The sequence below is a fragment of the Sapajus apella genome, unplaced genomic scaffold, assembly GCF_009761245.1.
Source record: "Sapajus apella isolate SASKATOON/1434 unplaced genomic scaffold, GSC_monkey_1.0 scaffold32, whole genome shotgun sequence".
NCBI lineage: Eukaryota > Metazoa > Chordata > Mammalia > Primates > Cebidae > Sapajus > Sapajus apella.
In genome coordinates, this window is record NW_022436972.1 from 10,872,266 (window position 1) to 10,884,387 (window position 12,122).

General features: G+C 37.3%; 1 long non-coding RNA gene across 1 annotated transcript in view; it reads left to right on the forward strand.

Moving 5' to 3' along the window:
- The window catches only part of LOC116562325, a 260,951-nt gene extending 250,045 nt beyond the window's left edge, over positions 1-10,906 (forward strand). Inside the window, exon 3 of the long non-coding RNA XR_004273876.1 lies at positions 10,077-10,906. This is a non-coding gene — a long non-coding RNA (uncharacterized LOC116562325). The remainder of the gene's footprint in view (positions 1-10,076) is intronic.
- Positions 10,907-12,122: the final 1,216 nt, after the last annotated feature.

Genomic DNA, 12,122 nt, shown 5'->3' on the forward strand with positions numbered 1-12,122 from the left:
TGCTTTATGCATCTGGGTGCTCCTGTATTGGGTGCATATATATTTAGGATAGTTAGCTCTTTTTATCGCATTAATCCCTTTACCTTTATGTAATGCCACTCATTGTCTCTTTTGATCTTTGTTGGTTTAAAATGTGTTTTATCAGAGACTAAGATTGTAATACTTACTTTTTTTTTTGCTCTCCATTTGCTTGGTAAATCTTTCTCCATCCCTTTATTTTGAGACTCTGTGTATCTTTGCATGTGAGATGGGTCTCCTGAGTACAGCACACCAATGGGTCTTGACTTTTTATCCAATTTGCCAGTCTGTGTCTTTTGAATGGGGCATGTAGCCCATTTACGTTTAAGGTTAATATCGTTACGTGTAAATTTGATCCTGCCATTTTTGATTCCATGTGGTTGTTTTGCCTGTTAGTTGATGCAGTTTCTTCATAATGTCAATGGTCTTTACAGTTTGGTGTGTTTTTGCAGTGGCTGGTACTGGTTGTTCCCACTGATGTTTAGTACTTCCTTCAAGAGCTTTTGTAGGGTAGACCTTATGGTGACAAAATCTCTCAGCAGTTGCTTGTCCATGAAGGATTTTATTTCTCTGTCACTTATGAAGCTTGGTTTGGCTGGATATGAAATTCTGGGTTGAAAATTCTTTTTTTTTAGGATGTTGAATATTGCCCCCCACTCTCTTCTGGCATGTAGGGGTTTCTGCTGAGAGATCCGCTGTGAGTCTGATGGGCTTCCCTTTGTGAGTAACCCAATCTTTCTCTCTGGCTGCCCTTAGCATTTTTTTCCTCATTTAAACCCTGGTGAATCTGATGATTATGTGCCTTGGAGTTGCTCTTCTTGAGGAATACCTTTGTGATGTTCTCTGTATTTCCTGTATTTAATGTTGGCCTGCCTTGCTAGGTTGGGGAAGTTCTGGATAATATCCTGAAGAGTGTTTTCCAATTTGATTTCGTTCTCCCTGTCACTTTCAGGTACACCAATCAGATATAGATTTGGTCTTTTCACATAATCCCATATTTCTTGGAGGCTTTGTTCATTTATTTTCACTCTTTTTTCTCTAATCTTGCCTTCTTGCTTTATTTCATTGAGTTGATCATCAATCTCTGATATCCTTTCTTCTGCTTGATCTATTTGGCTATTGAAACTTGTATATGCTTCATGAAGTTCTCATGCTGTGTTTTTCTCCAGTCTGGTTATTCTCATTAGCATTTTGTCTAACCTTTTTTCAAGGTTCTTACTTTCCTTGCATTGGGTTACAACATACTCCTTTAGCTTGGAGAAGTTTGTTATTACCTACCTTCTGAAGCCTGCTTCTGTCAATTTGTCACACTCACTCTCCATCCAGTTTTGTTCCTTTACAGGAAAGGGATTGTGATCTCTTGGAGGAGAAGAGGCATTTTGGCTTTTGGTGATTTCAGCCTTTTTGTGCTGGTTCCTTCCCATCTTCATGGATTTATCTACCTTTGGTCTTTGAAGTTGGTGACTTTGGGTGGGGTTTCTGAGTGGACATCCTTTCTGTTGGTGTTGAAGCTATTTTTTTCTGTTTGTTAATTTTTATTCTAATAGGCCCCTCTGCTGCAGGTCTGCTGGAGTTTGCTGGAGGTTCACTCTAGACCCTGCTTGCCTGGGAATCACCTGTGGGGGCTGCAGAACAGCAAAGATTGCTGCCTGTTCCTTCCTTTGGTAGCTTCATCCCAAAACGGTACCTGCCAGATGTCAGCCAAAGCTCTCCTGTATGATTTGTCTCCCGGTTAGGAAACATGGGAGGTCAGGGAGTCACTTGAGGAGGTAGCCTGTCCCTTAGTGGAGCTCAAGCACTGTGCTGGGGGATTCATTGCTCCCTTCAGGGCTGCCAGGCAAGGATGTTTAAGTCTGCTGAAGCAGAACCCACAACAGCCCCTTTTCCCAGGTGCTCTGGCCCAGGAAGGTAGGGGGTTTGTAAGTCCCTGATGTGCTACTGTCTTTTTTTCTGAGATGCCCTGCCCAGCAAGAAGGGAATCTAGTTGACTGTCTACCTGCAGAGGCCTCGCTGAGCTGCTGTGCTGGGCTCCATCCAGTTGCTGTGTAAACTTCCCAGTGGCTTTGTTTACACAGGCAATGTTGAAACCACCTATGGGAGCCTCAGCAATGGCAAACACCCCTGCCTCCACCAAGCTCAAACATCCCAGGTTGAGCTTAGGCTGCTGTGCTGGCTGCAAGAGTTTCAAACCAGTGGATTTTAGCTTGGCATTACAGGCGCCGGAGGGAGTCTCCTGGTCTGCAGGTTGTGTAGACCGTGGGAAAAGCACAGTGTCTGAGCCAGACTGTTGGAGTGTCGGGAAAAGTTTCTAATGGCTTCCCTTGGCTGGGAGAGCAAGTTCTCTGTCCCCTTGTGCCTTCTGGGTGAGGCAGTGCCCCACCCTACTTCAGCTTGCCCATCTTGGGCTATTTCCACTGTCTAACCTGTCTCAATGAGACGAACCTGGGACCTCAGTTGGAAATGCAGAGATCACTCATCTTTTGGCGTGCTCTCATTGGGAACTGCAGACCAGAACTATTCCTATTCACTTCCCTCCTTTTCTATTTATTGTTGTACCTCCAGAGTCTAGAATAGTGCTCAGCACATGAAAAGTATTCAAAATACTGTATTTTTAAAATAAATGAAGTAGGCCCTGAGTTGAATGTTTATTAATATTTAGCAGTCTCATCAGCATATAGGTAATAAGATATATCCACAAAAATAGATGAACCCATCAAAAGAGGATATATAAAATGAGATCATAAAAATCCTTGAGTTGAAACAGTGAGCATCACCAACATCCGTAGGGAGGCAGAGGAAGACAAACCCAAGTGGGCACTGAGACGGAGAAAGGAGGAGAGAAGGGGAGAACCAAGAGAGAATGGTGACTTAGAGATAACTGGAGAAGAAACCACAGAGAGGGAAAACCTGCTAAGACTTCAGAAAGATTGGATATGATAAACATCTCTCATCTATAGAGGCCCACTTTTAATTATCATACTGTATTTTATAAGAGGTATTCCTAATTTTATACAGTTTCTACCAGGGAAATTTTTTTAGCGGCTTTTACACCATGGTAGTTTTAAAGAACTTTTAATGCTCTTGCTGTATGTAATGTATATATGTATGTATGTATGTATGTATGTATTTAATGTGCCCTTGATTTGGAAAAAAATCAACATGTAATCAGATTCCCCTTGGGAGGGACTTTGGAAGTAAAAGAGTTAATTTTTTAGCATCCTGGGTAACTCTAGGGGAAGTGTGTAGAGTAAATGAAAAACGGAGCAGTAGTCCCAACTCTGTATAATCTCAGACCATGTGATATTCTCCTGAGGTTGATCCTAATCAAGCTTGCTGTACGAAAGATCATTTCCATTATTCTGTGAGGGAGGTCCTAAATAGAATAATGACAGACATTAGCTTTTAATAATGCAATAGAAGTTGAATTCTCTTGACTATAAGCAGATGTCAAACCTCTTTGTGGTGGCTTTAGTACCCATTTGTATGTAATTTGTAATACATTGGTGAATTGGTATAGTGTGAATGTGCTATGGGTATTTTTCTTTCTGGATAAGTCTGTGTATACATCCAGACTTCCCTAGTTGTTGGAATAGTGGTAATGAAATTATTTATGCTCTACATTATATTTAGATTCAAAGTGTGTGGCCTTTTAAGTTTAATAAGAAGGAGTCTAGGAATATATGTATTTCTGGTGATTTGTAAAAATATTAAATCACCATCTCTATAACCAATAGCATGCATGTTTGGGAAGCTGACTTCTACTATTCTTTTAATGATTGAATGAAGGGAAGTTTTCATTTACTACATTGTACTTCAGAATTATACATGAGAAAAAATTTATACATAAGAAAGATTTTATGTGTTTATTCTTTAACATCAACAAACTTTTGGTCCCATTTAATGTTTTGATAGCTGTATAAATGTGCTACAGCAATTATAATTATCAACATTAATTGATAAGTGATTATAGTATTAGCCTATTTTAAAAAATGCATATCAGAATGACATAAAAATCTGTCATCCACTACTGTTATACTTTTTAAAGAGTGAGCCACACTTTAATTCTAAAAAAAGAAAGTGCTTTTGACAAAAATAGGTGTTTTTAATACAGGTATTGATCGACTTACGACCTATGCAACTTACGACCATTTGACTTTACGACCACAATCGCTAGCCACGACTGCTCCGTGTCTGGCAGCACAAATGTTGCCCAGCCAATAAAATGTTTCGTACATGTTTATATATTTTGATATGTTTTGCAATTGGGAAAATGTTTCCTATGTTATTTTTTTACACCTGTATTTTGTAATTTTGTATGTACTGGTAATGCAGTGTTTTACTTAAACCTGATGAATGTAAAAATAAGAAACAAAATGGTGTAGAGATGATACAAATGGCATAAAATGGACAAAGAAAATTATGATATATAACAATAATGAAAGAAAATTATGATAAAATATGACTTAAAGATTTTTATAACATCATTTCACAGTACTGTACATATAGCCTACTTAACTTACGACCAAATCATGTTACGACCAGTCTGTCGGAACCAATCATGGTTGTAAGTCAAGCACTAGCTGTAATTGTTAATATATTAATATGAAATTTGACACAGTCAGTGTCTTGATGTAACGGAAAGAAAATTAGATTTTCCATTAGGAATCTTGGGTTGCAGCCCTAGTTCTATCACTGTGTTTGCCCTTTGATGATCTCTAGGCCTCTGTTTCTTATTATGATTCCTTTCTTATCCCACTCTGTCTTTAGTATCTTATGATTATGAGTTATATTGAGTGAATGGAAAAAAACCATGTACAAATTTGGGTTATGTCCACATTTGGATAATCTATTGAAATTGCATCAGGTTTTTAAGTACAATAAGATGATGGATGCGGGATTTTGCTTTTCTTTTAATACCAGAATCCTCATAAAACAAGAGATGTTCAAATCCTGTGGTAGAGAGTTTTGTAAATTTTGTTCTACCAACAGCCCAATTCTCCTGAGGTGTTTTATTTTTGCTGTTGAAGGGTCTTTGAAGTTTCTTGGAAGAAGCCCTCAGTGCTCTATGGAGAGACAAGCCAGGATAAGCCAAGTTAATATGAGGAATGTGGCACATGAGCTTGAGGTTGCTGATGCTATTTGTCAATTCTTGCCAAGGACTGGTGCAGCTTTAGTTGCAGAGAGTGGGAGCCTGGAGTTATCTCTTTACTAAAGCATTAAGCCTGGGCTAAAGAATTGCTGTCATCTTAGCTAGTACCTTGTTTTGCATTCTTTAAAATATGAACTGTCCTTTTCTTAACTTTTTTATAATGATTTTTTATGTTGGTGGTCTGCGTTGAAAAACATTGGGGAAAATAAGAATAATCAGAACTCTAGGTCACTGCCACAGTTGTAAATTTCTAGGTGTGTGTTTGACATGTTTTAAAAATTTAATTGGAAAGCAGAGCAGGAGAAAATATGCTTTAAAACACTTGCAGATCTTGATATATGAGCCAGAAATGGGAATGGTAAGGGATATGTTTGTTTGATGTGCAAAAATCCATTTAACATAACATAAAACACCCCCCTCCTGCCCGCACGCCCAACTCTTTGATGTGAAATATCGGAGTCTCCTAACTGTTTTCTGTTGAAGTAGATAAGACAATTACAGGCTCTGGGCTGTCGTTCTTAGGCAGCTTTGTGTGTGGGTATACTCATACTCTTTTTCTTCTGAAACTTTAGGGAATACTTTCCAGATGTGGTCTTTATTCATTTTGAACATTAAAAATATTGTGTCTTGTATATACCCAGAGCTGTGAGAACACCCTTGAAGAAGAAAAGAGAACTGCTGAGTAAGATTTCCTTGAAGGAACTCACAGTTTAATTTTGGGGAGATATTAACACAGATAAAACAGAGTATACGTACAAGATATCATTATATTATGAACTAAGGAAATTCTGAAATACAGTAATTCACTTAGGTCTCTATTACAATGTTTTAAAAAAATTTTATCTCTATTGTTGGAAGATGAGATATTCCACTTGGGAATTTTTTCAAATAATTGAAATTTATCACCTTGATATTTTTATGATATATAACATAATCTCTTCCTGAATAAAAATATTTTACTTTTATAATGTGATATATCAGGATCACATTATGGACACTACATTACAGATTATTTGAGCTATAAATAAATTTATAAGTGGTCTTGCCTGATCTTTTTATTAGATGGTTGCAGAAACTGAGCCTAGAGAATGTCCCAAGGAAAGGCAAGGACTAGAATCTAAACTTTGGTTGTTGGGATTTCATTATGGTATCTTACTGTGCTTTTGATATTATCTTCTGGGTTTCTGATGTATGTCGGGCTATTTTTTCCACTGTGGTAAATGATCCTAGGCTGTTAGGTTTTTATAATGTTTCTCTTTGTTGCTTATGGTTTTCTCCACGTTTTTCTCCACTGTCAGCTTTACAGCAGTTTCTAGTACTGTCAAGGTACCTGGCTTAAACTGGGAAATAGGTTCTAATTGCTCCTACCAAAAGTCAATAAGTATCATGGAGAAAAGGGAAATGCTGATTAAGGGGTTTCGAGATGACAAGCATGTGGTTTCCTGTCTTCCCCTCTATTCCACATTGTATCTTCATCCTGGTTGACTTCAACAGTTCTGATGATGATGGATCTAAATGCTGGATTCCCAGTTTTTGTGGGCCTCATTGCCCATGTTATTTACCTATACTCCACTTCAGTCACTTACTTTCATGACCATTCCCTTGGCCTTGTCATTACCCAGACACTTTATCATTGAAACTTTAAGACATTCTATGTCGTTTAGTGTCTTTCACTGCATCAGTGCTAAAATGAAGGGACATGCCTGGCATGGTGACTTATACCTGTAATCTTAGCACTTTGGGAGGACAAGGCAAGGGAAGCATTTGATACCAGGAGTTCTAGATATGCCTGGGCAACAGAGTAATACCCCAACTCTACAAAAAAGAAAATTAGCCAGGTGTGGTGGTGTATGCCTGTAGTCCTAGCTACTCGGAGGCTGAGGATCGTTCCACTTTACTCCAGCCTCAGTGACAAAGTGAGACCTTGCCTCTATTAAAATTAAATAAATAAAGAGATACCTAGGCCCTTGAACTGATTTATATTTATTTTTCTGTCTCCTCCTGTGTCTGTTTTCTTTCCTGACCAGCTTGTATTTCATATCAATCACTTTGATCACTTTCTTGACATTATTCTTAACTCCTTGCAACCCAATTGTTAAATTTCTTAGTCTGTGATTAGTAACTTATGTAAAATGTCTCTGTTAAGTTTATACCAGAAGGCTGTTGGAAAGCTGAATAGCTTTGAGATGAGTACCACCATAAATTCAGCCTCTTATCTCGTATGGTATTTTAATACTGCCCAAAATTTTCTCTATGTTTGCCTGGAACAACTCTTTCTCCTATTCTTCACACCTTACAAAGTTGTTCATTTTTTCAAACATGTTTCTATCTCGCTTTTGCTGTCACTATCATTGAGTGTTCTTACCCTACCAAAAAGGAAAAGAGCACCTCAACCGCCTGCCACCAACCCTAAAATATAGCAGCCTTTGAATATTTTGTTTCCCTTTTCCCTTTCATTAAAGGGTATATATTTTCAGCTAGGAACCAATTATATTTTACTTTTCCATATGACTAATTAGTTGTCCCAATGCCATGTATTGAATAAGTAATTTCCTCACAGCATTTTTTGAAAAAGTTATGACTCTATTTTTCCCTTTCATGCTTGCTCTGTTCATGAGCTCTCTATATGGTTAAAAAGTCTGTTTCTCTCTCATGTATCAATTATCACATACTTTAATGACTCCAGCTTTTTTTGTAGATCTTGATAGCTGAAGGGCAAGTCCTTCTACACATTCTTTTCTTCAAAATGATTTTATCTATTATTGGGGTTCTCTTTTATATGAATTTAGAACCATGTTAAGTTGCATTTAAAAAGTCTTTTGGGAATTTTAACTGGAATAGCACTGAATTTATACCTTAACTTGGTTGAGAACAGAAATCTTTATAACATTGAGTCTTCCTGTCCATGAATATGGTATATCCCTCCATTTAATTATTCTTTTATCTCCTCTAATAATGCTTTTTATTTTTCTCTATGAAAGTGTTTTCAGTATTTTTAGGATTTTCTCTGAGTATCTTATAATTTTTGAGACTATTTTGGATAAGAATTTTTCTACTAATTTTTCAAATCACTCAATGATCTTTGAGCATTATTTGCTCAAAGCAAGAGACCTGCCTAAAGTCTTTCAAGATATTTTCATTGCCCTTGGTATTAACATTTAGACTCTGATAAGAGATACATATTTCTCTCAAACTGGTTCTTCTCTCCCCAGCCTCATCTTTCATACTAGTGTTATCATTCTCTTTAAATTCCAGCCACGTAGAACTTGTGTTAACCTTGATTTATTTTTCCCCTTATCTCCTCAGGCCTATTGAATTCATGGACAAGTGCTGTTAACTCTACCTCCAAAACTCTATATCCAAAATGCAGTCATTTTTGTCATCTTCAGTGCTTATATTCTAGACAAAGCCAGCATTCTCTCTATCCTGGCTGACTATAGTAGCCTCTGATTGATTTCCTTGCTTCCTTTGTCGGCTCTCTACAATGCATTTTCTACATAATAATCAGAGTGATCTTTAAAAAATGTGAATCAGACTACATACTTCCTCTGCCTAAAGCCCTTTGGTGGCAAATAAAATAAAAATCTCTTATTCTAAGAAAGCCATATAGGACTTGATTTCTGCCTAGATGCCCACTTTATTGCAGGCTACTGTTCTTTATGGCCAGTATATTGCAGCCACTCTGGTCCATTCTTTTCTTCTCAAACACATCAGGGCTTTGCAGTTTTTACTGTTTCCTCTGTCTTAAATGTATTTTGCCTAACCAAAATGTAAACAGTAAGAGAGCAGAGGCTTTGTCTGTCTTTTTCATGCCTGTATTCCCTGCAATCCAATGGTTCAATAAATATTTGTTGAATAAATGTATGAATGCATTTTTTTTTTGTTTCATCAAATGCACTGGATTCTTGTCTTTGTTCATCCCACATGTTTCTCTTTGCCTGAAACGGCATCTTTCTCTTTTTGTCTCTCACAACCTTTCCTACTTTTGCCCAGAAATATTTTCATCTAAATATTAGTTTGGCTTCAACCTTTGGACAACCTTCACTGATCCCTACCCTGTCATCTTCCTTATGGACTTCTGGAGTGTTGGGGACAGGGGTTTCTGACATGTATACCTGTATACTATGTACATCTGCTTTCTTTTTTCTTTTTTTTTTTTTTTTTGAGGAGGTTTTCTCTCTCTGTCACCCAGGCTGGAGTGCAGTGGCATGATCTTGGCTCATTGCAACCTCCACCTCCTGAGTTCAAGCAATTCTCATGCCTCAGCCTTCTGAGTAGCTGGGATTATAAGTATGCACCATCACATCCAGCTAATTTTTGTATTTTTAGTAGAGATGGGTTTTCACCATGTTGGCCAGGCTGGTCTTGAACTCCTTACTTCAAGTGATCTACTTGCCTTGGCCTTCCAAAGTGTTGAAATTACAGGTGTGAGCCACCATGCCCAGCCTACATCTGCTTTTGTATCATTATATTTTCTGCTAGACTATAAATCCCTTGGGGGCAGGGATTATTTCCCCCACTGTATTTGCAATGTCTAGCACTCTGCCCTGCTCATGGTACAATTACTCAACAAATGTCTGATGAATAAACAAAGGAGTGAATGAATTCCTAAATCTGTTTTAAATTCCCAAAGCACCCATTTAATTTCATTTTTGTCTCTTATCTATGTCCTAGAGTATTGATAGTATCTGAAAAATAATCTCAATATATCAAATTAATATAGCTCATTTGTGGCTCCTTTTATTTAATAATCTCAGAGAAACTTAGAAATATTATTTGAACAAAGTCTAATTTTCTGGCTTTGTAGTATATCCCTAATGAAGGTAGGTAAAAGTTGTTGACAGGATAACGGAATATTTTCAGAGCACTAACATACTAATCTCTACCATTATTATTATTGTTTTCTCAGGCCACATCAACCCTTTAAATGCCTCGAGAACATCCTGACCCAGGAGCAACAAAACACTTTGGACCAGTAAGTAATCTTGTTGCAGTAAATGTTCTGCAATTTGGGATTTGCAAATCTCTGAATTTGGTATCTTTCCTCTATTAACTGAAGATTTTCTCTGGTTTGATCCTGGCTTCATTCCTTGTCTCTCTGGCTTCCTGGTTTATTCCATCTTGGTTCTCTGAATACTTGTGTTTGCTCATCTGTTGAGCTGCAATTTTTACCTGGGTGCAAGCCTTCTGTTTGCAGGCTACCTTCCCTTTCTGACACTCAAGCACTGGACCCAGCCATTGTTAATTTCCAGTTCCTCAGGGAGCAACAAATATTCTAAAACAAAAAGCAAAATATTTGAAAAACCTATATTCACAGAAATATGGTATCTTAATCTTTAGTTTTACATGGCTGGTTAGAAGTTATAGTTTAAAAAAATCTAAGTAGTAAATACTGCCTACTTGAAAGTAGTTCTACATTTGAAATCCTGTTTATCTTGGATATTTTAATAATTAAATATTTTAAAATTACTATACCATAGATCAAATTTTAGCAATTAAATGAGAAGGATGATCAAAAAGGATGATTTAACCATCAGAAAGATACTGAAATTGCACATAACTGTGTGAGAGAAAAATTAATCTTCAAGCTGTGTATTAAAGCTAAATTTAATTTCGATGATGATGATGATGATGACGGTGATGATAAACTAATCTGGCGTCTATTAATACAATGGTAAGTTTAGTTCAACTAATGTTCTGCTTACTTGACATTCTAAAATATGGCATGATGAAGTTTTTTTTTTTACTTTGGCTTCAGCTAAAATGATTCTTTCCAGTTTTCAGGAGAAAACATTTGCCAGGAAACAGATTCTACTGTCCAGCTTCTAATGAGTTACTATGATCAATGAGCCAATTTTTCTTTAGCCTTGGTAATATTTTGCCAGTAATATTTTAAAAAGCATAAAATATGATGAAAATTACCTTTCCTCCATAACCATACCTAATAAATTTACCTCATGTTGTATGCTAGTTCAGCTTAAGAATAGTTTCAAAACATGCTTTGCACTTTAAAAATTGCCTAGAAGTGTAATATGCAGTAGTATCTAATTTTCAGCTAGGGTGAGGTGAAGCGGCAGAGCAGATACAGTTTGCCTTGCCGCAAAATAGTGCTCAGTAAGAAGCAATTATCAATGTGGTTATTAATTGCCATAATTCACTTTCCTTAGGGTATTGTCTTCCCATTAATTGTAGGTAAGTGAAAAGTCCAGACAAATTAGTAATTGGAGAAAAAAAAATTTTCAAAACAGCATATGGTTGAAACACTGCAATAGTTCTATGAGCCAGGGGTTAGAGGAGAGGGAGAACAGAAATTGGTTTTTTTGATTTTTTATTTTTGTTTGCTTGTTTGTTTGTTGTTGCTGTTTTTATCAGAGGCTAAAGGGAAGGAATAGCTACTTCAGTAAATGAAAATGGGTAGCCTAAAGTGTGTTTTTTTGTTTTTGTTTTTGTTTTGAGATGGAGTCTCCCTCTGTCACCCAAGCTGGAGTGCAATGGCAGGATCTCGGCTCACTGCAACCTCTGCCTCCCGGGTTCAAGCAATCCTCCTGTTCCAGCCTCCCGATTAGCTGGGACTACAGGTGTGCACCGTCACGTCCAGCTATTTTTTTTTTGTTTTTAGTGGAGATGGGGTTTCATCATGTTAGCCAGGATGGTCTCAATCTCAGGACCTTGTGATCTGCCCACCTTGGCCTCCCAAAGTGCTGGAATTACAGGCGTGAGCCACCGTTCCTGGCCTTTTTTTGTTTTTTTTTTTGAAAGGTAGAAAAGCCCAGAATTCTGGAGAGCCATTGACGCACTTCTTCCCTTTCTACTGCCCCTGTTTGTCCATGATTGAGACAATTCTGGAATTATTTAACTTTATCTTCCTTTGTTTCTACTTTGAATCCTGTTCCCTACTGATTCTGAGGAGCTTTGCTTTATGGATTATTGTCTCTGTCTTACATGTCTTACATAT